Below are 23,336 nucleotides of genomic sequence, written 5' to 3' on the forward strand. Positions count from 1 at the left end.
AAGTTTCTCTGGGCTCAGCCCTCTCAAGATCACACTGGAGGCTCTTTCAAGGTCAGGGGAATGAGATCCAGCTTGTTACTGGATTTAGCATATGAATACACCATGGGAAGCTTGCAAGGCTGTCCCATGTGGGCAGGAAACTCTCAGAAACTTGCCAGTTTCTCCCTGAGAGAGAAGTAGGCTACAAGATATCACTTCTGGGAGCTTGCTTTTTAGTCTCTGGATGTTAGCTGTTGATGGAATTACACACACCTGGGTTCCTCTGCCGGTACCTTCATGCACGAGGCCTGTTCGATCAGTGGAAAGGGCATCGAGCATGGCTGTGGCTAGGTTCTGGTGGTTTGGCCGCCGGGAGCTCTGCTCAGGGTGGGGAGGGAAGCTGGAGCCCATCCCCTCCGAGGGGCCCCGGGGAAGATAGCCAGGTGTGTGAGCAAAAGACTCTCTGCCCACACTTATTAATATACAGTTAAAATAGCTTTTATTTTCTTATTTCCCCCACGAGGTTATATTTTCCAAATTAGAGCTCTTGGATTGTTTCCTGAATAATTTTACGTGATTAATTAATTCTGATTTTTTTCTTTTTAGGGGGACACACCCATCTGTGCTTACTCCTTCTTATTCCTATCTTTGCATTCAGGAATAACTCCTGGCAGAGTTCAGGGACCATATGGGGTGCGAGTCTTAACCTGGGTTAGTCACGTGCAATGCAAATGCCCAAATCACTGTATCTCTCCAGCCCCAGCATCTGACTCTAAAAGTTCCTTAATAATACACATTTTATTGTATAAAGAAAGAATGATAAAGAATGGGAAAACATTAATATTAAGTATTAATTTTAATATTAATATTAAGTAGTGATCTTGGTCTTAAGTTTGAAAATTATTATCTTTTTAATTGCATATCCAATTGATTGGGATATTTCACTGATTATTTCTAGGTCTTAACTTTTAAAAAGTACCATAAATAAAGTGGTTCTACTTTTTTCCACATTTTCAAAGTTTTCAAAAATATTTTGATTATTTGTAGCTATGGTAGTTCATGGGCTGGAGCGATAGCACAGCAGGGAGGGCATTTGCCTTGCACACAGCCGACCCAGGTTCGATTCCTCTGCCCCTCTTGGAGAGCCCAGCAAACTACAGAGACTATCTTGCCTGTCCAGCAGAGCCTGGCAAGCCAAAAACAGTAACAAGAAGTCTCACAATGGATACGTTACTGGTGCCCGCTCAAGCAAATGGATGAGCAACGGGATGATTGTGATAGTGATACAGTGATGGTAGTTCATAATAGAGGAAATTCTGAAGAGCAGTTACAGATGAATTCAGAAACTCATATTTCAGTATTAGCTACACTAATTGTAGTTTTGTGACCCTACCCTTAACACTTAATTGTCCTGATCCCTTGTCACCTCATCTTTAAAGTAAAATCATATAATTATCTGCCATATAGTGTTGCTCAGAGAATTAAAGGTTTAACATCTATTAAGCAGAGCAATTAGGATACTAAGATATCATTATTATTAGTAATATCTTCCTTTCCTAGGGAACTGGAGCTTCTTTAGAGTATGGTAATTGGGAATTTTTTCATGGACCTCTCACTTTTTAAGGATGAGGAGGTAATATATACTTAGAACACAATGAAATTAATCTAGCAATTACTACAATAAACTGTGAAGAAGAAAGTAGCCTATTAATTTGCAATAGAGTTTAAACTCATATATAATGGAATACATTATCTCATGTACATATCTACATTCTTACATACATGTACGGTGTTCAAAACCTCATATTTCCAATTTATCTTTAATTATGTAATTTTTTCCCTCTTTTAAAATCTTCCCGGTGTTCATTTTAATCTATATATTTGTGAGAGGTAATGCACACTGTACCTTGAACCAAAAAAAGAACTGATTTTGATTGGTGTAAAGTGAAAGGAGGATTATATTTGTTTGTTTCTTTGTGGTCATACCCATAGATTATTCCCAGAGATTACTCCTGACTCTGTGCCCAGTGATTACTTCTGGTGGAAACTGGGGATCACTCTCGTCAGCTGCATGGAAGGCAAGATCTTCACCCTTTGCCCCAGAATTATCCCTTTGCCTAGGATTCTTAATTGGTCCCTGTACTTTCTAATTATTATTCTGCAATCTTCAGAAATTGATTGAATGCATTGTGTTTATGTGCAAGCTTGTGTATGTTTGTGTGTGTGTATGAGTGTGTGTGTTTTATCAATTTGGTTATTGAAAGAAGAGATAGCTGCCTGAATAATGAGATTTCAAAGATCCTTGAGTACAATTTTTTAATATCTATCCTTATCATACCTAATGTTAAAGGAGCATTTTCATTTTTGTAGGTTAAGTCTACCAAAGCAACTGTAGTACATTCAAACACTGTAGGGAAGGTAAACCATTTCCTTTTGTTATCTTATTTTTCTTTGTTTGGGGAGGTTACACCCAGAAATACTCAGGTATTGCTCCTGGTGGTGCTCTAGGGAGTGCCAGGGATAGAACCCAGATCAGTCACATGCAAAGCAATGCCTTACCAACTGTACTATCCAGGCCTACTTATTGTATTTTGGATTTTTAATTTATTGCTAGTATGAAGGCAAATTAATATGGATTAATTGTTTAAACAAATAAAGATCATGAAAAATTTCAGAAGCCCATGCTTATAGTTATGTAGAAGTAACAAAGTAGGGGCTGGAGCAATAGTACAGTGGATAGGGTATTTGCCTTGCAAGCAGCTGACCCGGGTTCGAATCCCAGCACCCCATATGGTCCTCCGACCACTGCCAGGGGTGATTCCTGAGTGCAGAGCCAGCAGTAACCCCTGTGCATTGTTAGGTGTGACCCAAAAAGGAAAAAAGAAGAAGTAACAAAGTAAATTTTTAAGATCATATTTACGTGTATGGCATATATATATATACACATACAATAAAGGTGAGAACAATCTAATCTATCACCTATATATGCATGTAAATAAATATTAAATAATTTTAAAGTTAAATTTTAAATATTTAAATAAATGTTTAAATATTTCATATTTAAATAAATATGAAATAAATACATATAAAATAAAAAAGTTAATTCAACTTAATAATTTTGTTTTGCATCTGTTGATCATATTATTATTACCTTAAGATGTGAACATTTCTTAAAGTGTCCTGTCTTGATATAAATTATTTCAAGTCTGAAATTTAGTTTACCTCATCTATGTCTATTAATGTAGTTATCTATGAGTTACATATTTATAAATCATTTTAACTTTTTCCTAATACATTCTAAATATTTGAAATAGGATGACAATATATTTGTTATTTTTAAATATTTTATTTTCTATTTGAAGCACTGTGATATACAAAACTTTTAAACTAAAAGGGAAGAATTTTCAAGCCCAATTCAATTTTTACCAGCACAAGGAGTTGAATTGTAACTAGTTAATTCTTTTGATCAGTCATGAGGCAACTTGTGCTTTACAGAAATTTAAATGAACCATTGGGTGATTCAAACTTAATGAGCTGCTGGGTAAAATCTCAACATAATTCATCATCATCATCATCATCATCATCCCATTGATCATCGACTTTCTCGAGCAGTCTTAGTAATGTTTCCATTCATCCTAGGCGGGAGATTTTAGCAGCCTCTCTTTACTCATCCTTCCCAACGGTGCCACATTGGAGTCTCTTTCAGGGTCAAGGAATGAGACCTATCATTGTTACTGGATTTGGCATATAAAAACACCACAGGTACTTACCAGGCTCTCCCCCATGCGGGCAGTAAACTCTAGGTAGCTTGCCGGTTTCTCCAAGAGGAAGAACTAGTCTATCAGGTGTTGTCAGGCCACATCACTTCCGGGAGCTTGGTTTTATAGTCTTTGGATATTGGCTGTTAATGGGATTACACGTTGCTGGCAGCAGTTTCTGGTGTGACCGCCTAGCTATTGGAAAATGGGGGATCTAGGTGGAAGAGGCCCAGTCCTGATCGGAGCAGGCTTGGAGATCTCAGCCCCGGGTCCCACATACCTGTATTCCTCTGCTGGTTCGTTCATGCATGAGGCCCGTCCAAACGCATGGAGAATGGCCTTGAGCATGGCTTTGGCTGGGTTCTGGAGGCTTTCGGCTGCTGGAGTTCTGCTTGGGATGGGGCAAGTTTGTTCCCCTGCCACCCCGAACATAGTAAATACAATAGATTAATACAATAAATGTAGATTTAGTAAAATGAAAAGTTGATATCACTTCTAATAGTTATAGCTTAGCAAAATAAACAGAAAAAATAATATATTTAAAATTTCAGTTCTAAAAACAGTGAAAAAAGGTTTTTTTTTATCAAGTTACATATAAAATTAGTAAGAACACTTTAATTCAGTTTAGTAAACCTATATTCTGTATCTACTGTTTAACTACCTGATACAACAACATGCTCTAGAAATATATACAAAATCAAACCCAGATCAATTGTGTGCAACATAAGTGCCTTGCCTACTATACTCTCTAGAAAGTATCACTTTTCTTTACCTAAAATAGTCTCCCAAATGGTCCCTCTTGCAGCCTCTCACTTTCTGTTCTAATTTCTTCAGAATATAGTGATATCCTTATAGTGATCGGTGATTAGAGCCTGCCCTATATCCTTATAATTAAGGGTATTTAGAGCCCACCCTAAAAGCCTCTATCCCTCTCGGAGAGCCTGACAAGCTACTGAGAGTATCCCGCCCACACGGTGGGAGCATAGCCTGGTAAGCTACCTGTGGTGTATTTAATATGGCAAAAACAATAACAACAATGGGCCTCATTCCCCTGACACTGATAGAGCCCTCAAAAGGGCAGCATTAAGAAGGATGAGCAAGGAGAAGCTGATAAAATCTCAGGGATGAACAAGACTGCCAAAACGAAGAAGGACTTAAATGACTATCTTACTTAGAACCAATGCATGCTGGCATCGAAAACATCCATTGAGGACCTGATGGTGCAAGTGCAGAAGATAAAATATGACATCATTAGTCGGACTGAGAGCAAAGCATTGATCACATCATGCCATTTTCGACACTGGAGAAGAACTGTTCCTCAGAACATGAGGCGATAGAGGTGTCCGAGTCAGTGTCCTTGTCAACACGAACTTGGCCATGAACATTGATTCATTTGAATGCCTAACAATCTGAATCAGACTATTATGCTTGAGTAGATGTGACTCACTGCTGGCAGTTTCTATCTTTGTCATCTATGCACCAATATCCAACTACGATGAAGAAGAAATTGAGAAGTTCTACATGGAGCTGGAGCAGTCCTATAAAGAAGACCACATCTTCTACAAGATCATGGTTGGTGATTTTAATGCCAAGAGAAGACAGTGAAGGTTGCTGGAAGAACTCCACATTGGGACCCATGGCCTAGAGTGGAACGAACTGGGTGAGAGACTGTCTGAGGCCATCATGTTGACCAAGACCATCCATGGTAACTCACAGTTCCAGAAGGCTGAATCTAAACGTTGGGCATGGGAGTCTCCCGGTAAACAGTTCCACAATGAAATTGACCACATCATATTCAATTGAATATGATGTCACTGACTGATGTCACTGTAGACCCAAAATTCAAAACGGGATCAGACCACTGTCTCCTTCGTGAAAATTCCACTTCACAGAGCGGGGAGAAAGGACTGCAAAGTTTAAGTTTAAGAAGAGAACTCCCAGAATGACCACCAACTGGGAGCTCTTTGGGACTATTGTGGCAACCTGGGTAGATGCCGTTGTTGACAACATCGACAAGGAATATGATCTACTGGTTCAGCACATCCATGATTTCGTGAAAAATGCTGAGTGGGAAAGCCACAAACAGATGCCTGTCTTCGGAAGCTCTCGAGCTCATTCGTCAATGTGGTTTGGCAAGAGCCTCAGGCAATCACAAGCTAATGGCTGAGCTCCCAAAGCTGTGCAGGGAAGCGATAAAGGAAGACCTCAAAGAGAGAAGAACAGCAGTGATAGCTGATGCGGCAGAAGCCGGGAAAAGTATTTGCAATGCTCGCCTGTCCTTTGCCAACTACAAGATGAAGATGACTGCCCTCCGACGTCCTGATGGATCTATCACATCTTGCAAAAGGGCAATGGATAGGATTATTCACGATTTCTACTCATATCTCTTCGATAGCCACGTCTACCTGCCCACATACCAAATTCCGCAGGATGGATATGTCTTTCCTAGTGTCTTCCCTTCCAAAATCTGACAGGCCATTTTGTCAATAAAGACGCACACAGCACCTGAGCCAGAGGAGGTCAGATCCGAACACCTAAAGAATCTGCCGCCAGTACTCGTCAATACACTGTCTCGGATCTTCACACGCTACCTGTCCGAATGCAAGTTTCCATCCCAATGAAAAACCAGCAGGAACATTCTGTTGTACAAGAAGGAAGACATCCATGACATTAGTTCCAAAAAGGATTCAGCATGATCTACTATATCCACATAGTGACCAAACTCTTTGAAGTTTCTCAGTAGTTCAAGATGCTGCTCTGTCTAAAGCTCATCAATTTAAAGAATGCCTTTGATTCTGTTGAGACTAAAGCAATCACCGAAGCCCTAGACAAATAGGCATTCAAACTCAGTACATCAGGATCCTCTATGAGCTGTATTACGAGTTCACCACCAGGACCTCACCATTCTACAAGTAAGTGATCATTGATGTAAAGAGAAGGGTGTGGCAGGGTGATACCATTCCATTGAAACTCTTCAGTGCCATCTTCGAGAACGTCATGCGATAACTGGAATGGGAAGGAATGGGAGTGAAGATAGACAGTCATCAATTACACCGCCTCTGCTTCGCTGATGACATTGTTGTCATAACGCCAAATATTAGCCAAGTGGTGCAAATGCTGGCTGACTTCCACTGCAAGTGTGGAAAAGTTGGACTGCAGCTGAATCTCAGCAAAACAATGTTCATAAAGAACGAACTAGTCCCTGATATTCCATTTGCTCTCAATGGAACGAACATCTGCAAATGCAGAAGCTATGTGTACCTGGGTCAAAAACTCAACATGAGGAACTACTTGGCACCAGAATTGTGCAGGAGGAGGATATCAGCGTGGAACACCTTCAAGAGCGTCAAAGAAGTTGTTAAGAGGATGAAGAACCTCCAACTCCGGGCACATCTTTTCGACTCCACCATTCTTCCTGCACTAACATATGCTTCAGAGACCAGGGCCCTATGAAAACAGGACGAGAATGATATTCAGGTATCCCAAAGAGGAATTGAAATAGGTATGCTTGGAATATCACATTTCACTCAAGGGAGAGAAGGGATCCAGAGTTCTGATTTCTATTGATGATCAAGAATCAGAGACGCTGTCTCTTTTGTCAAGGTGTCAAAAATCAGATGTGCTGGACAGGTAATGCGATTCAGAGATGACCGCTGGACTAGATCTGTTACTGACTGGATTCCACTAGACATCAAAAGACTGTGTGGATGCCCACCTACGAGGTGGTAAGACTTTTTTTTTCAAAACTTCTTTGTCAAACCAAAAAAGTTTTTTTTTTAATTTATTTATTTTGTAATTGGTGAGTCACAGTGAGGGTACAGTTACAGATTCACACATTTTTGTGCTTCTTTTTCCCTCATGCAATGTTCGAGAGCCTATCCCTCCACCATTGTCCATTCTCCACCACTTATGAACCCAGTATCCCTCCCACCCCCCTATCTCATCCCCCCACCCTCCCCTCACCCCGCTTCGCCTCTGTGGCAGAGCATTCTAATTTGTTCTCTCTCTCTATCCTTTGGGGTGTTGTGGTTTGCAATAGGGGTATTGAGTGGCCATCATGTTCAGTCTCTAGTCTACTTTCAGCGTGCATCTCCTCCCTGCTCGGGATTTCCAATCACATTTACTTGGTGCTCCCTTCTCTATCTAGGATGACTTTCCCCCAGCGTGTGAGGCTAACTTCCAAGCCATAGAGCCAACCTCCTGGTATTATATACTACTATTCTTGGGTATTAGTCTCCTACTCTGCCATTTTATATTCCACAGATGAGTGCAATCTTTCTATGTCTGTCCCTCTCTTTCTGGCTCATTTCACTTAGCATGATATTTTCCATGTTGATCCACTTATATACAAAGTTCATGACTTCATCTTTTCTAACAGCTGCATAGTATTCCATTGTATAGATGTACCAAAGATTCTTTAACCAGTCATCTGTTCTAGGGCACTCGGGTTTTTTTCCAGATTCTGACTATTGTAAACAGTGCCGTGATGAACATGTAAGTGCAGATGACATTTCGACTATACTTTTTTGTTTTTCCAGGATATATTCCCAGAAGTGGTATTGCTGGATCAAATGGAAGCTCAATTTCTAATTTTTTGAGTAGTGTCCATATTGTTTTCCAAAGGGGCTGGACCAGTCGGCATTCCCACCAGCAGTGTAGAAGGGTCCTTTTCTCTCCACATCCTCTCCAACAGTGGTTGCTTTTGTTCTTTAGGATGTGTGCCATTCTCTGTGGTGTGAGGTGGTATCTCATGGTTGTTTTGATCTGCATCTCCCTGATGATTAGTGATGCAGAGCATTTTTTCATGTACCTTTTAGCCATTCGTATCTCTTTTTTTGGAAAAGTTTCTGTTCATTTCTTCGGCCCATTTTCTGATGGGGTTGGATGTTTTCTTCTTGTAGAGTTCAACTAATGTTTTGTACACCCTTGATATCAATGCTTTATTGGATGGGTATTGGGTGAATATCCTATCCCACTCTGTAGATTGCCTTAGTATTCTGATTCCTGTGTCTTTTGTGGTGCAGAAACTTTTTAGTTTAATGTAGTCCCATTTGTTTATCTTCATTTTTACTTGATTGCTTAGTTCTATGTCATTTTTGAAGATACCTTTAGCTTCAATATCGTGAAGAGTTTTGCCGACCTTGTCTTCAATGTACCTTATGGATTGTGGTCTGATGTTGAGGTCTTTAATCCATTTTGATCTGATCTTTGTGCATGGTGTCAGGTTGAGGTCTAAGCCCATTCTTTTGCATGTGGTTTTCCAGTTATGCAGCACCATTTGTTGAAGAGGCTTTCCTTGCTCCACTTCACATTTCTTGCCCCCTTATCAAGATTAGATAATCATACATTTGGGGTTGTGTGTTGGGATATTCCACTCTGTTCCATTGGTCTGCGGCTCTGCCTTTGTTCCAGTATCATGCCGACAAACTAGTGGTGTGAGGCTCTTTGTGTTCCTGGAGCGAGCAGATACCATTGGGCTACACTAGCACATGACAGAGACAAATGGAGATATTACTAGTGCCTGCTCAAGCAAACTGATGAGCAACGGGATTACAAGTGGTACAAGTGATAGTGATATCCTGAAACACAAAAGCACCATCATATTTTAAAAACCTTCCAGTTATTTCCCATTACTGGTACCATACAACTTAAGATCTTTATCATGCACTACTATAATAATAAGTTGCCATATTGTTTTGTTACAGAACTAAGTATATTACATTCATTATCTCATATAACATTCACAATAGTCCTCTGATATTCTATTATTTTCACTAGTTTATGAGGTGTTTATATCTTAATGAAGTTAATTTACACAAGTCACACATCTGGGAAGTTTCAGAGCCTTTGTTTAAACTCACTTCTATTTTATTCCAGTACTTTACCATATATATCATCAAAATATTCAACTTATGGAAAATTTTAAATTCTTTTCCTCACTTGCAACAGGTATTGTTTTCTCCTCAGGCCAATCCTTCAACTATAAAATCACATCTCATTCATAACATACTCATCTAGGTATAAAAAGTATTCAATATACATGGTTGTTTACAAAGTATGTTCGGAAAATATTTGTGTAAGTTGCTATGTTCAGGTGGGACCTCTAAGATGTACACTAGTCAAATGGCATGTAGCTACAGTTCTAGGTAGCTAAATTGATCAGAAAAGAAAGTGTCTTACCTGTCTTTGAAAAGAAAGAAATCTTCCATGACTTTCTCCCATTGGAGTCTATTGATGGGAGTTCTATCTTCACATATTTAGCCATTTACAGTTATCATGTTCCAAAGAAGTATTTTTCAAACAATAATGGAATTGACCAAGAGTTAAAGAGATGTTATCTAGGAAATTAACATTGCCTTATTTGGTGCCTATTCAGCAGGCTAGAGGGATTATATGTTCTTAACCAAAGAACAACTTGGAGACTGTAGTCTTCTGATAGTAAAAATGCTGGTAGTTAGAATGGATCCGTACATTTAACTAAAGTTTTCTGTCTAAGTGTGAGTCATTGCATTTATCAAAATTGAAAGACTACAGAATTGACAATTGGGGTATTATAATATATCTGACAAAATTTTCCCAATTCCACATGCAAATAATTATAAATAAAACAAAAAGTCAGAAGAGCTGGTAGTTAATATTTAATGACCAGTTCTCTGGCAGCAGTGTACATTCCAAAGATTTCCCAAATGGTTATGTTTATACAGCTATAAACTCCAGAAGGCATGGCTTTCTTTGGCATTTTAGAGCACACTTCAAGAGCAAGCATTCCCCTTACCTGAGAACTTTAAAAATATTCTAAATTTCCATCACCAGCAATGTACTGGTTTCTTGCTATTTCTGAATAAGTGAAAATTGGAACCAAAATTATCTTCTTGTTTATTAGTAAATAGGTTATAGGAATACTTAACTTTCCCAGCTTCATCAAAATAAGGACCTTATGTACAAAGAGGCCAAGCCATTTTATGATCAGCTACATAAACTTTGTGTTCTTGGAATATTAAGGAAACAAATTGAAATTTAAGGAAATGAAAGATTTAAAAAATTGTAAACCTTAATATTCTCACTTACTAGTCTTAAAACATATAGAAAATTAGATCCATCAGAACAACACTAAAAGTTTTGTAACTCTTTATATTAGGAATACTTAAATATTTTTGTCTATTTTTATTTAATAATTTAAATTTTATTTCCACTGTGATGTCTCATTTTTAGTATACAATGAAGATTAATAAAACTTCAGGAGTATATTGAAACGTTTCTATATGTGTGTAAGATTTACTGAATCCACCACAATTTTTTGAAGCGAAATGAACAGCTATTATAGGATAAAATAACACACTGCATATCGGAAATATAAAGTATTGTTGCTTTTATAGAACAATACTAAACCACAACTGAATTTTTCCCTTAGAATTTCATGGTATTACATTATTTTTATAACTGATTGAGCTAAAGAATTCATTTAGCATTAATAAATAGTCTTTGAACAGTTTATTTCTAATTGGATATACTATATGTGTACAAAAACATTCAGTATTCACAGACCAAACCTTTAATTATTAGCATGAGAAACTATTAACAAGAAATTATATGGCTTATGGGGGAACAAAAGCAGATATAAATGAATAGATGAAGATGTTTTTGAAAATAATAACAATTGCAAGATATATTTAGTTTTTAGTCTTACCCAAAATACTGTTGTGACTTATTCCTTGCTCCTTTAATCTTTGTAACCATCCTCTAGGACAGGCATTGCTATTCCTGTTATGCAGAAGACACTAACCAATAGAGAGGTTAAATGACTTGCTTCAGGATGTTCAACTTCTAAATAAAGTTCCCAGGATTCGAAATCTAGAAAACTTAACTGTGGAGCCCATACTATTAACTGCTCTGCTCAATTGCCTTTTGATTAGCAGCTCAGTGAAGCTGGCAAATATCACTTATTTTTTTCAATCTATTCAAATATTATACCTGCCATGCTATTTCTACTAAGTTGTTTTTAGGATTAACTGTAATAACATATTTAAAAGCACTTTAAAAAAAGATAATGTGCTCTTCAAATGTGATGTGATATTACATTGGATACAATGGATAGTTACCCAGAGCAATTGTCCATTAAATGGTCAACAATGAGTGTATTTGGTATACTAATAACCTGAGCCAATCTAATAGGTTTCTCCTAGATATACACACATTAGTTCTTCTCAGAACTGATGAGCAAGTAAAGACTGAAATTGTCTTTACACAGTTATTTGGAGACACACCGGCATATTTCTGGAAACAGGAAAGAACTGCTGTAATTGTTTGCACATGCAGACATTGTCTCAAATATGATTTTGCTATTTCTGAGATTCCCTTGTCATAACTACCAAAATGACACAAGCAGTACTTTTTTGTAATCTCCATATTTGACGCATGAAAGAAGACTTAATTCCTGTTTGAATAAACAACATAATAAGGTTATTGAGATTAGAGACCATTACTATATAAAATTATGTCTAAGTGGCAGATATAATTAACATTGGATTGTAATTACACTAATTACAAGTCACATTAAGACACTCCAGTAATGACAAAGTGAGAACCCTATAATTGAATGGAATAAGTAGGGAAACATGCTGCTCACACTAATTACCTAAATGAGCTAATATGTCTTCAGAGTGACAGTCATGTTCAATGTTATTACGCAGACAAGGCAGTTGAGTGAGGTATTTTTTAATATATATAATTTTTTTTTGCTAATTGTCTTCCTTTATTCTCTATAGGACCTAATTCAAGTCATCAACTGCTTTAGAATTTCTCTCTTAAGCCAAAGAAACAAAAACTGCAGTCAGAGCTGTTTCTAGCCCCGTTGGAGGAGAATACAGACAGCAAAAATCCACAAAGCCAGGTAAGATGCCAACGTTATGGGGATAGAATACACTGAACTCCTCTTGGTTCATTGAGCAGACAAATGCCCTCCAATATCTTTACAGGTGCTTTCCCAATTCACCAGACCAAAGCACTCCAGCTCACTATATAGTTTGCAGCATTAAAAATCATCATGTTGCAGATTCTGAATTACCAAATATGGCTTCCAGCAGCCTCACACCAGAGAGACCCAGGAGACTGATAAAAACCTGAATTATTCAAGGCATTTAGTACTAACATTGCCCAGGAACTCAGATTATTTTCAGTCCAAGCTGTTAAGTGAAAATATAAACTAATAGGAAATATGAATTTATGACACTGTGAAATTGTTTATTTTTTATTTTCTACCACACCCCTCAATGCACATAACTTTCTTTTATGCACCTCTAAACTTCTGGGATACTACTTGGGTAAAACAAGAAAATGAAGGGAGCCAACTGCAGCTATTTAAAACCTTTCTTTGAAAAGAAAGGTTTCTCTCTCTCTCTCTTTCTCTCTCTCTCTCTTTTTCTTTTTCCCCAGGCAGGGAAACCACAATATGTGGAAAACAGAATTGATGCACTTGAATTGATAAACAATGCTGAGCACAGCTTTCTTTTTCTTGTGTTGCTTAAGAAAAGAATTTTTGTCAGGCATGCCTTTGTTTGTGGGATTTTGGACACAATTCTATGCATTTCCAGTAGTCTTGTATTAACACACCTGAGATTTCCTTTTCCTTGTCCAGAAATTGCAGTTATGACTCTACATATTTGATCTTGTAAGTTTCTAGTTAAAGCAGTAAACAAAATATGCAAGGTTCATTAATAAATAGATATTACATTAGTCCAAAGATGGCAATTTGACCATCCTACTTTGTTAATATTTGGCATGTAACTCAGAAATAATGACCCAGTTCACTTGAAGTACTCTACTTCTAGGGTTCTGCAATTTTTGTAATCAATCATGTTTTAGTTCAAGAATGGAGTTAATGTTGAATTTGAATTAGAGGTTATACTCAATTAATTCTGTGGTTGTATAATCAAGCATTAGGAGTTTACATAAGAAGATGTTGATTGAAATAAATAGAGTTGGAGGCCAGCCTTCTCTTAATGGCCATGCAAATAAGAGCCTAATGGAGCTTGGCATGTTTAATCTAAGACCAGGAGTGGGGTGACTTAGATTTTATCTGTAGACTTATTTTGTTCTCACTGATGATTTTACAAATTTATATTTTATTTCTGTTTTTGTAAGATATGATTTCAGTGGTTCCTTACAAGTTTTTCAGAATCCCAAGGCTTTAGGAAATTCAGAAACTTACTTCATTTATGTTAGTACCTCATGGCAAATAACTTAATGAATATGGCTAAGCACACAATACCTAATTTCAGGATTGGCAGTTTTTTCCTTCTGTAAGGACCAGATCACAAACTCTTGTTTTTTTTTTTTTCAGGTCACAAATGGCTTCTGTTTTCCATATAGTTATATGAATGAATATATATCATGTAATATATGTTTTAATCATTAATATATATTCCTTTAATCTTTAAAAATTCAAAAATATTCACTCACTAGTCTTATATCTTCCACCTATCTAATTAGAGCTCATAGGCAGAATTTGAATGACAATACAGTGCTTTATTCAGAACATATGTATTACATATGCAATTACGTCTGTAATTACATACATATCACAAAAATGAATAATTGCTTTAAAATACAAAGTAAAACTATTTAAGTTAACTTAACTCTTTAAATTAAGTCTTTAAATTAACTCTTCCTATAGCACTGTATTGTCATTCAGTGACAATTGTTAATTGATTTGCTTGAGTGGGCACCAGTAATGTCTCCATTGTGAGACTTGTTGCTACCATTTTTGACATGTTGAATACGCCACAGGGAAGTTACCAGGCTCTGCCGTGTGGGTGGGATGCTCTCAGTAGCTTGCTGTACTCTCTGAGAGGGATGGAGGAATCAAACCTGGGTCGGCAGCGTGCAAGTCAAATGACCTACCCACTGTGCTATCGTTTCAGTCCCTATAGCACTGACAATTAAATATAGACCTTATATAGGTAAAAACATAGTTTTCTTCTGTTGATAATGTATAAGTTACCATACTACATGTGTTAGAACTTAAGAGAGTGGTAGGGTCTTCACAGCCCTGGAAGCAGCCTCACATGAATGAGTGATTAACTCATGTGATGAAACCTTCTGTGCTAGACTATAGATGAGGGTCTGAATAAATATAAGAATTTGATCAAATAAGTAATGATATTAAGGCAATAAGGTAATCCAAGTATAGGAAGAGTTACAAATATGGAAAGGAGAAAAAAAATAGAATGAGTCAAAAAGTTTTCAATATAGTTGGATATAGGAAGACATCAATGCAGATACAAACTGTGCATTCACACACAAACACTTATAAATAAGTTCACTAGCTCTGTTTACTTACTGAAAGTGTCTGAGAGTAGCAAAACTAAAACAATGATAAAAATATGTAGACCCAAATGGTAACACCTAAGTATCATTCTTCTCTTAAAGACAAGGTTAATTGAAAAGTGATTGATCCAAAAACTGAGACAGGGAGCATATCACTCCAGAAGATAATTCTTGTTCTAAAAACAGAGTCACATAATGATTAAATTATGTATCAGGAATCACATTGGCAGCAAATAAATAATGACAATGAACAATATTAGTGAATAATATAATATGAAACATAAATAAATAAAGTGCTAAAGATAGGAACTTTGAATTTTTTCAATGTTCTTCATTATAAATGCTTTTATTTATTAAAGGGCTCTGAAGGGGTTAATTCAGAGGAAAAGTCTGGCAGACACCATCTTTTCCAGTGATTAAAGTGAATATAATCATTCACTGACCAACCTGAATTGTGTTCCAATTTAAATCTGAAAAACACAGTATCACACCTGCTTTATTAGCCTTTCTATTAGTCTTAGAAAGACATAAACAGGAATCTAATAACAAGAAAATATTAGACAAAATTAACCTAAGAGAATTTGAAAAAGTAGCTGGTTTCTAGTTCTTCAAAAATTCATAAGAGTAATGAAAGAAATGCCAGTTGATAAGAATAAAGATATCTGTTAGTTCAATCACTGTCACTGTATCACTGTATCACTGTCATCCCATTGCTCATCGATTTGCTCGAGCAGGCACCAGTAACGTCTCCTTTGTGAGACTTGTTGTTACTGTTTTTGGCATATCAAATACGCCATGGGTAGCTTGCCAGGCTCTGCCATGGGGGCGAGATACTCTGGGTAGCTTGCCGGTCTGTCTGAGAAGGGCGGAGGAATCAAACCCGGGTCGTCAGCGTGCAAGGCAACTGCCCTACCCACTGTGCTATTGCTCCAGTTAAAAAACTTTATTTTTGTAAAAAAAGATATAGAAATATCTAAAAAAACTTGGATAATCTCTAAGGATAAAAAGATATCAACATTTGAATATTAGCTTTCTTATTTTGATTAGTACATGTGGTTATGTGGAAGAATACTCTAGGAAAAAATGCATAGAGAATCACGTTAATAAATTACTATTGAATATCTCAGAAAAAATTCTTGGCCTTCTCAAGACATATAAGAATTTACAAAATATTTAAACATTTTCTGTGAACTTTCAATAATTTCAAAATAACATAATTTTAAATGAATTACCTTACAAAATACTAAAATGATATGAAAATGAATGTTGTAGGAGGATTTCCCATAAAGATACAGCATAGAAGAATAGATAGAACATGAATTTTAAAATCTAGAAAATATACATTGCAATCTGGTTAAAGCCAACATTAATCAGTTAAATAGTTGTAGTGAAGCCATTTAGCAAAATTAAGTGAAAATCATACATGCTGCATCTACAATGTAATCAAATGGATGAATTACTTAATGAGAAATATATTCTATTTAACATAAAGAAGATGTACACTAAAGCTAAAAACACAGATATAATAATAATAGCATTATTAATAACAGCAGTAATAATAACAGGATGATCAGTAGCAGCAATAATAGTGTTATCAATAATGTTATCATAAACAGTAGCAGTAATTATATAGTAGTTATAATAGTAGCAGCTACAGGCTCTTTATTATCATGGCATCAGTAGCTGTTCTTTGTCATAAGTCGCTTCACAAGATCATTATGGGCTCTCTCTCGCAGAGAGACAGCTGGTTTAGGCAAACATCTATATGGATTGGCTTTAGTTACCATAGTCCATCCTAAGAAGTACCATACTGAAGATATGTGGGCATAGTTACATGGATGGAAACCATCTTTATAATCAATGATGAGTTCATTGCCTGAAAAAATGTGCTAAAAGTTCATGATATTTCCATTTAGTGATTTCACAATGTTTAATACTAAGTTTTACAGAAAGATGCTGGTACACCTTCTCTCCCCAGTCAAGCATGTAGATACACACCGGTCTTAATCCTCACGTTAAGCACACCCATCTCTATGTCCTCTGTGGCTTCCTCTGTCAGTAAAACGTTTTCTTCGACTAGTGGTGAAATTGGTTGAGAGCTATGAACTTGTAACAAAGTGTTAGTGAAGGGTTCTCTATTCCTATTATGAATTTTCTACTATAATTCTAGGTTTTAGTTCTCAAATCTTAGATCATATTTCTATCTTCCTTATTTGGACTTCTTCTTTGACTTTAACCCAATATGAACTATCTCTTATTCCTTTTGCAATACCTAGGGATTGATTTTTGAGTTGTAAGCAATGACTGGATCTATATCCAATATGACTTTTGGGTTATAAACTTATGCTGAAAGACCTCTACAAATCATCTCTTTATTTAGAACTAGATGAATGATGTGTGTTCTTCTGAGTCCCTGCTTAAAAGTCCATTTGTAATGATCTCTGCCTATGCTAGAGAACATAGACATCTAGATGATTAATTCCTTATTTTCCCTATTTTAATTTCCATAACACTTTCAGATAGGAACAGTCAACCTTGTGGAGGTAGACTCAATCTCCTGTCAGTTTCTGCAATATCTTGACTAAATTAGGAAATACCCAAATGCTTCCGTCCTCCCGTCTGATGGGACTTGGGATGAAGACTGTCAGGAGAAGAGTTGATTCTGTCATGACTGATGGTATTTCCAGTGGCTCTGTCAAAATCTTAGCTGGCAAGAAACCTGTGACCAGATCCCCAGGAACTTACCCACTGAGATCCGTGTCATTGTGCCCACTCCTTCTTATTCCTTTTCCCAGTCTAGCTTAGTCCAAAGCCTGAGCATTTTCACAGTTTCTGATTTTTACTTCTGGCTGGAGCGAGTTTCCTTGTCAGAGGACTTATTTTCTTTTTCTTTTTTGGTGCCAGCCTTTTTCCTCAAGAAAAGATTCCTGACTTGTATACAACCTACTTTGCTGGTTGGCATATTATTCCCTGTAGACAGTTCATCTTGAATAAAATACATTTCCCCACCACAAAAAGTAAACTATTTGAAAAGCAGTCTGTATTAGGCTTCTTTTTGGTAGGGGGTGCATATGAATACATAGTAGAGTATACTATGCGATCCCCCATAGTACACCCTACCTACCAACCCTGCATACTAACCTACCTTCTTTACCTGCCCAGACTTCCTGTTCCCTAGTTGCAGCCAAGTTCATGTGCTAGTTCTTGTTTTGCCATCACCCTTCAATTTTAGAATCATTCTGCACCATACAGTATCCTACCAGACTAATATTACTTTTCATAACTTTACATGTGAGACATCATTTATGGAATCTGCTAAGTTGCCATTGTACATTTAAATTACTTCGAGAACACCAAATACACTTTGGGATCACTTGGGAACTAGAGGAAGACCTCAACATTGTTAGCACTTGCTTTACATTTTGGAGTTCCAGATTCGATCCCTGATACCCCATGCTCCTCTGAGCTCCACAGGAAGTATCTTCTGAGCACACAGTCAGAGATGGTCTTAGCACTTCTAAGTGTGACTCCCAAAAAAATGAACTATACAAACCAAACCAAATGAACCTATCTGAGTTAAGTCCTTACCTTGATTCCAGTCCTGAGTAAGTTAGTTAACATTTCTGATTAAGGGGGTGCATGATATAAGAATATTGAATCCATCACACGGGGATGATTCACACATGTGAAGGTTAGTAGGTACTGCGAGCAACAGTTATGTATAGCATGTCACTGTGCGAGAACATTGTTAAGCATTTTACCTAGGTCTTTCTAACTTTGGAATTGCACTTAAATGCACATTGTGTTCTTGTTTCATGGATGATGGAATAAAATCACCATGTGTGGTTCAGTTATTTGCCTTAGGTAACTGCAATAAGCAAGAAGCAGCGTTGGAATTCAGCTTCCAGGCCTGGCTGATTCTTAAATTCTGGCATGTTTCACTGTATTTTGTCACCACTGAGGGGAAGGTTTTTCTGCAAAAGAATCAAAGAACCACACTTCTCTGTGGCATTTCCTGTTTTGCTTTTTCAAATATCTCTTTAGCTGTTGAACAGTTTCCAAGATCAAAGACTTGTTGGTATCGCAGGACTGCAAAGCTGCAGGCTAGAAAGAAGCATTTTTATCATGTTTAAGTTTTAACTCATTCACTAGTAATTAGTATTTAAATACCAGATATGGTGACACTAAACAGAACTTTATGAAAAGTCGCATTTCTGCTTCTCGTCTAACTGAATTAATATCTTGAATAAAGACTGGACTCTGGACTTTCAGGGTCTTTTAGAGGAATTTGTGGGACCAAAATGAAGTTATAAGGACTTGAGCCTATTATGTATTAGGCACTGTGGATAATTGTAAGAGGAATAATTAATTATTTGAGATAACTGGGAATGAAAGTATTCATAAAGTTCTGGTAACCTCCTCAGGAGAATATCTTCTGACTCTACGTACTCTTTAAACCTGGTCTCAGTGTTCTACTTTTATTGGGAGGAGGCAAGGTTGACCCACAGTTGGTGATTCTCCAGGTTTGCTTGTGGCTCTCTGATCATGGACCACTCCTAGTGGGACCAGGATGATCATATTCTGTGCCAGAGATAGAACTCCACAGCTGGATACGAGGCAAGTACCTACTGTACTATTTCTCTGGTTATCTTAGTTTTCTTCCTCTCAGCTTTTAAATTTTGTCTTATTTGTTAGAATTTATTCTTTTCCCCCCTAATTTCTTCATATTTCCAATCTTCACAGGAAAATGGGCTTTCCAAATACCAGAGCATGTCTCAGAGCAATTGGAACATAAGCATACCAAGTAAATAATAATCCAATTAACTGTGACAAAATTCCAGAGAAGATTCCTTTCCTTTGTGAGAAGACCCATGTAAGGTAATGCCAGATTAAACTCAATATAGGGTGTCGAGAGGCCAGAAAATACAATGGTCTTTTCATTGGTACTCCCTTTGCACATGCGTCTTCAGAGAAATAGTTCAGAAATAGAATATTCTGTCATCACCCTTACATGAACATTTGGGAAGAAAACAGAACAACAGGTGGGCTGAAAAAATGGCTACAGAAATGTTTGACTCTGGTACAGCTGTTCAGAAAGTCCAATGTGTACTTCAAAGGTTGTAAACAACCGAACAGATGATTTCTTTTTGCTTGTTCGCATTCCCCACCAGCCCCCTGACACAGGCTCTGATATAGGTCAGATCACATAGACATGATGGAGATGTAGGTTGTCAGATTATGAAAGTGATTATGGTCCAAGCATGGTTCATACAGCAAAACCCCCAAATTTTCCATGTTTAAAGTACCATATTGGGCCAAATAGATAATACTAGATAATATAGTGGGTAGGGCACTTACTTTGCTTGTGGTGAACCTTATTTTGATCCCTGAAACTATAAGTCTCAGATGTCTTGAGTTTTTCTAGGAGTTATTCCTGGGTAGAGAGCCAGGACGGGGCTCTAAAGCATGCTAAGGAAGACACTGAATGATATGGGCAATGTAAATTTACACCTGCCTCCTATGCTTATCACATCCATAGATGACTTACCTGACCCTAGAAACTTCATATCCTAGTATAGGATTTGTATGACTAAGAAAATATTCACAACAAACTCTTAGAAACAATTGACCTGTACAGTAAAGTCACAGGCTATAAAATCAATACCCAAAAATCCATGGCCTTCCTATATGCAAACAATGAGACAGAAGAAAGGGACATGAAAAAAGCAATCCCGTTCACAATCGTGCCCCAGAAAATCAAATACCTTGGAATCAGCTTAACTAAAGAAGTAAAGGACCTCTACAAAGAAAACTATAAAACGCTACTCCATAAAGTAAAAGAGGACATGAGGAAATGGAAACATATCCCCTGCTCATGGATAGGGAGAATAAACATTGTCAAAATGGCAATACTCCCCAAAGCATTATATAGATTTAACGCGATCCCTATAAGAATACCCATGGCATTCTTCAAAGAAACAGATCAAGCAATCCTGAAATTTATATGGAACAATAAACACCCACGGTAGCTAAAACAATTCTTGGGAAAAAGATTATGGGAGGCATCACCCTCCCCAACCTTAAACTCTACTACAAAGCGGTAACAATTAAAAGACCATGGTACTGGAACAAAGGCAGAGCTGAAGACCAATGGAACAAGGTGGAATATCCCTACACAAAACTTCAAATGTACGATCATCTAATCTTTGATAAGGGAGCAAGAGATGTGAAGTGGAGCAAGGAAAGCCTCTTTAACAAAGAGTGCTGGCACAACTGGACAACCACATGTAAAAGAATGGGCTTAGACCTCGACCTGACACCATGCACAAAAGTCAGATCAAAATGGATTAAAGACCTCAACATCAGACCACAAACCATACGGTACATTGAAGACAAGGTCGGCAAAAACCCTCCACGATATTGAAGATAAAGGTATCTTCAAAGATGACATGGAACTAAGCAATCTAGTAGAAACAGAGATCAACAAATGGGACTACATTAAACTAAAAAGCTTCTGCACCGCAAAAGATACAGTGACCAAAATACAAAGACTATCTACAGAATGGGAAAGGATATTTACACAATACCCATCAGATAAGGGGTTGATATCAATGGTATATAAAGCACTGGTTGAACTCTACAAGAAGAAAACATCTAACCCCATCAAAAAATGGGGCGAAGAAATGAACAGAAAATTTTTCCAAGGAAGAGATACGAATGGCCAAAAGGCACATGAAAAAGTGCTCTACATCACTAATCATCAGAGAGATGCAGAACAAAACAACCATGAGATACCACCTCACACCACAGAGACTGGCACACTTCCAAGAGAACAAAAGCAACCGCTGTTGGAGAGGATGTGGGGAGAAAGGAACCCTTCTACACTGCTGGTGGGAATGCCGACTGGTTCAGCCCTTTTGGAAAACAATATGGACTATTCTCAAAATACTAGAGGTTGAGCTCCCATTTGACCCAGAAATACCACTGCTGGGAATATATCCCAGAGGAGCAAAAAATTATAGTCGAAATGACATCTGCACTTATATGTTCATTGCAGCACTGTTTACAATAGCCAGAATCTGGAAAACACCCGAGTGCCCTAGAACAGATGACTGGTTGAAGAAACTTTGGTACATCTATACAATGGAATACTATGCAGCTGTTAGAAAAAATGAAGTCATGAAGTTTGCATATAAGTGGATCAGCATGGAAAGTATCATGCTAAGTGAAATGAGTCAGAAAGAGAGAGACAGACATAGAAAGATTGCACACAACTGTGGAATATAGAATAACAGACTAGGAGTCTAACACCCAAGAATAGTAGAAATAAGTACTAGGAGGTTGACTCTATGGCTTGGAAGCTGGTATCTCATTCTGGGCAACTCAGAGAAGGGAACACCAAGTAAAATGTGGTTGGAGGTCATGCGGGGGAGGCGTGACGCGTGCCGAATGTAGACTAGAGACTGAATGCAATGGCCGCTCAACACCTTTATTGCAAACCACAACACCTAATCAGAGAGAGAGAATGAAAGGGAATAAATACCCTGCCATAGTGGCAGTTTTGGGTTGGGTTAGATGGGACTGGGGAGGGTGGGAGGGACGCTGGGTTTACTGGTGGTGGATAATGGGCACTGGTGAAGGGATGGGTTCTCGAACTTTGTATGGGGGAAACATGAGCACAAAAATGTATCAATCTGTAACTGTACCCTCACAGTGATTCACTAATTAAAAAATAATAAATAAATTTTAAAAAAAGAAAATATTCACAACAAATGACTAAATGACAAAAGAATTATATAAGCACATACAGTCTTTGAAGCAAAATATCTCTTTTTATCTACAACAGTTTATGAATAGGAATAAAAAACAGGTAGAAAATGAACATATGATGGTGATACTAGTGATTATCACCAAGTAGTAGAATCTCAGGTGATACATGATTTCATCTTTATGGTTTCCATGTCAATTCCAGTTATCAGAATAGCTTAGAAAAAACATGCAATCCTATTGGGCATCATTAATTCAGGTAACTCATACAATGCGTATATCATTTCTCACATTTCTGCTTCTTGTCCAGTGGAATGGATATCTTGGATCTTCTCTGAACTGCAGGCCTGGAGGTACCTGCTCTGTCAGACCATACCTTCTCGGCTCCTAGCTCCAAATCCTTCAATCTTGTGATTCTGAAGGTATTCCTCTCTGTTTTCCTCTTTACACAGCACTCAGTAACTTAACACTCCTGTCCATACTAGCAGAGAAATTTTGGTCGATATT

At 37.4% G+C, this 23,336-nt stretch overlaps 1 long non-coding RNA gene across 1 annotated transcript in view; it reads left to right on the forward strand.

Moving 5' to 3' along the window:
* LOC129402171 (uncharacterized) overlaps window positions 1-19,937 on the forward strand; it is a 101,398-nt gene extending 81,461 nt beyond the window's left edge. The window contains exons 2-3 of the long non-coding RNA XR_008628579.1: window positions 12,503-12,627; window positions 19,806-19,937. This is a non-coding gene — a long non-coding RNA (uncharacterized LOC129402171). The remainder of the gene's footprint in view (window positions 1-12,502; window positions 12,628-19,805) is intronic.
* The last annotated feature ends 3,399 nt before the right edge of the window (window positions 19,938-23,336 follow it).

The sequence above is a fragment of the Sorex araneus genome, chromosome 1, assembly GCF_027595985.1.
Source record: "Sorex araneus isolate mSorAra2 chromosome 1, mSorAra2.pri, whole genome shotgun sequence".
Classification (NCBI taxonomy): Eukaryota; Metazoa; Chordata; class Mammalia; order Eulipotyphla; family Soricidae; genus Sorex; species Sorex araneus.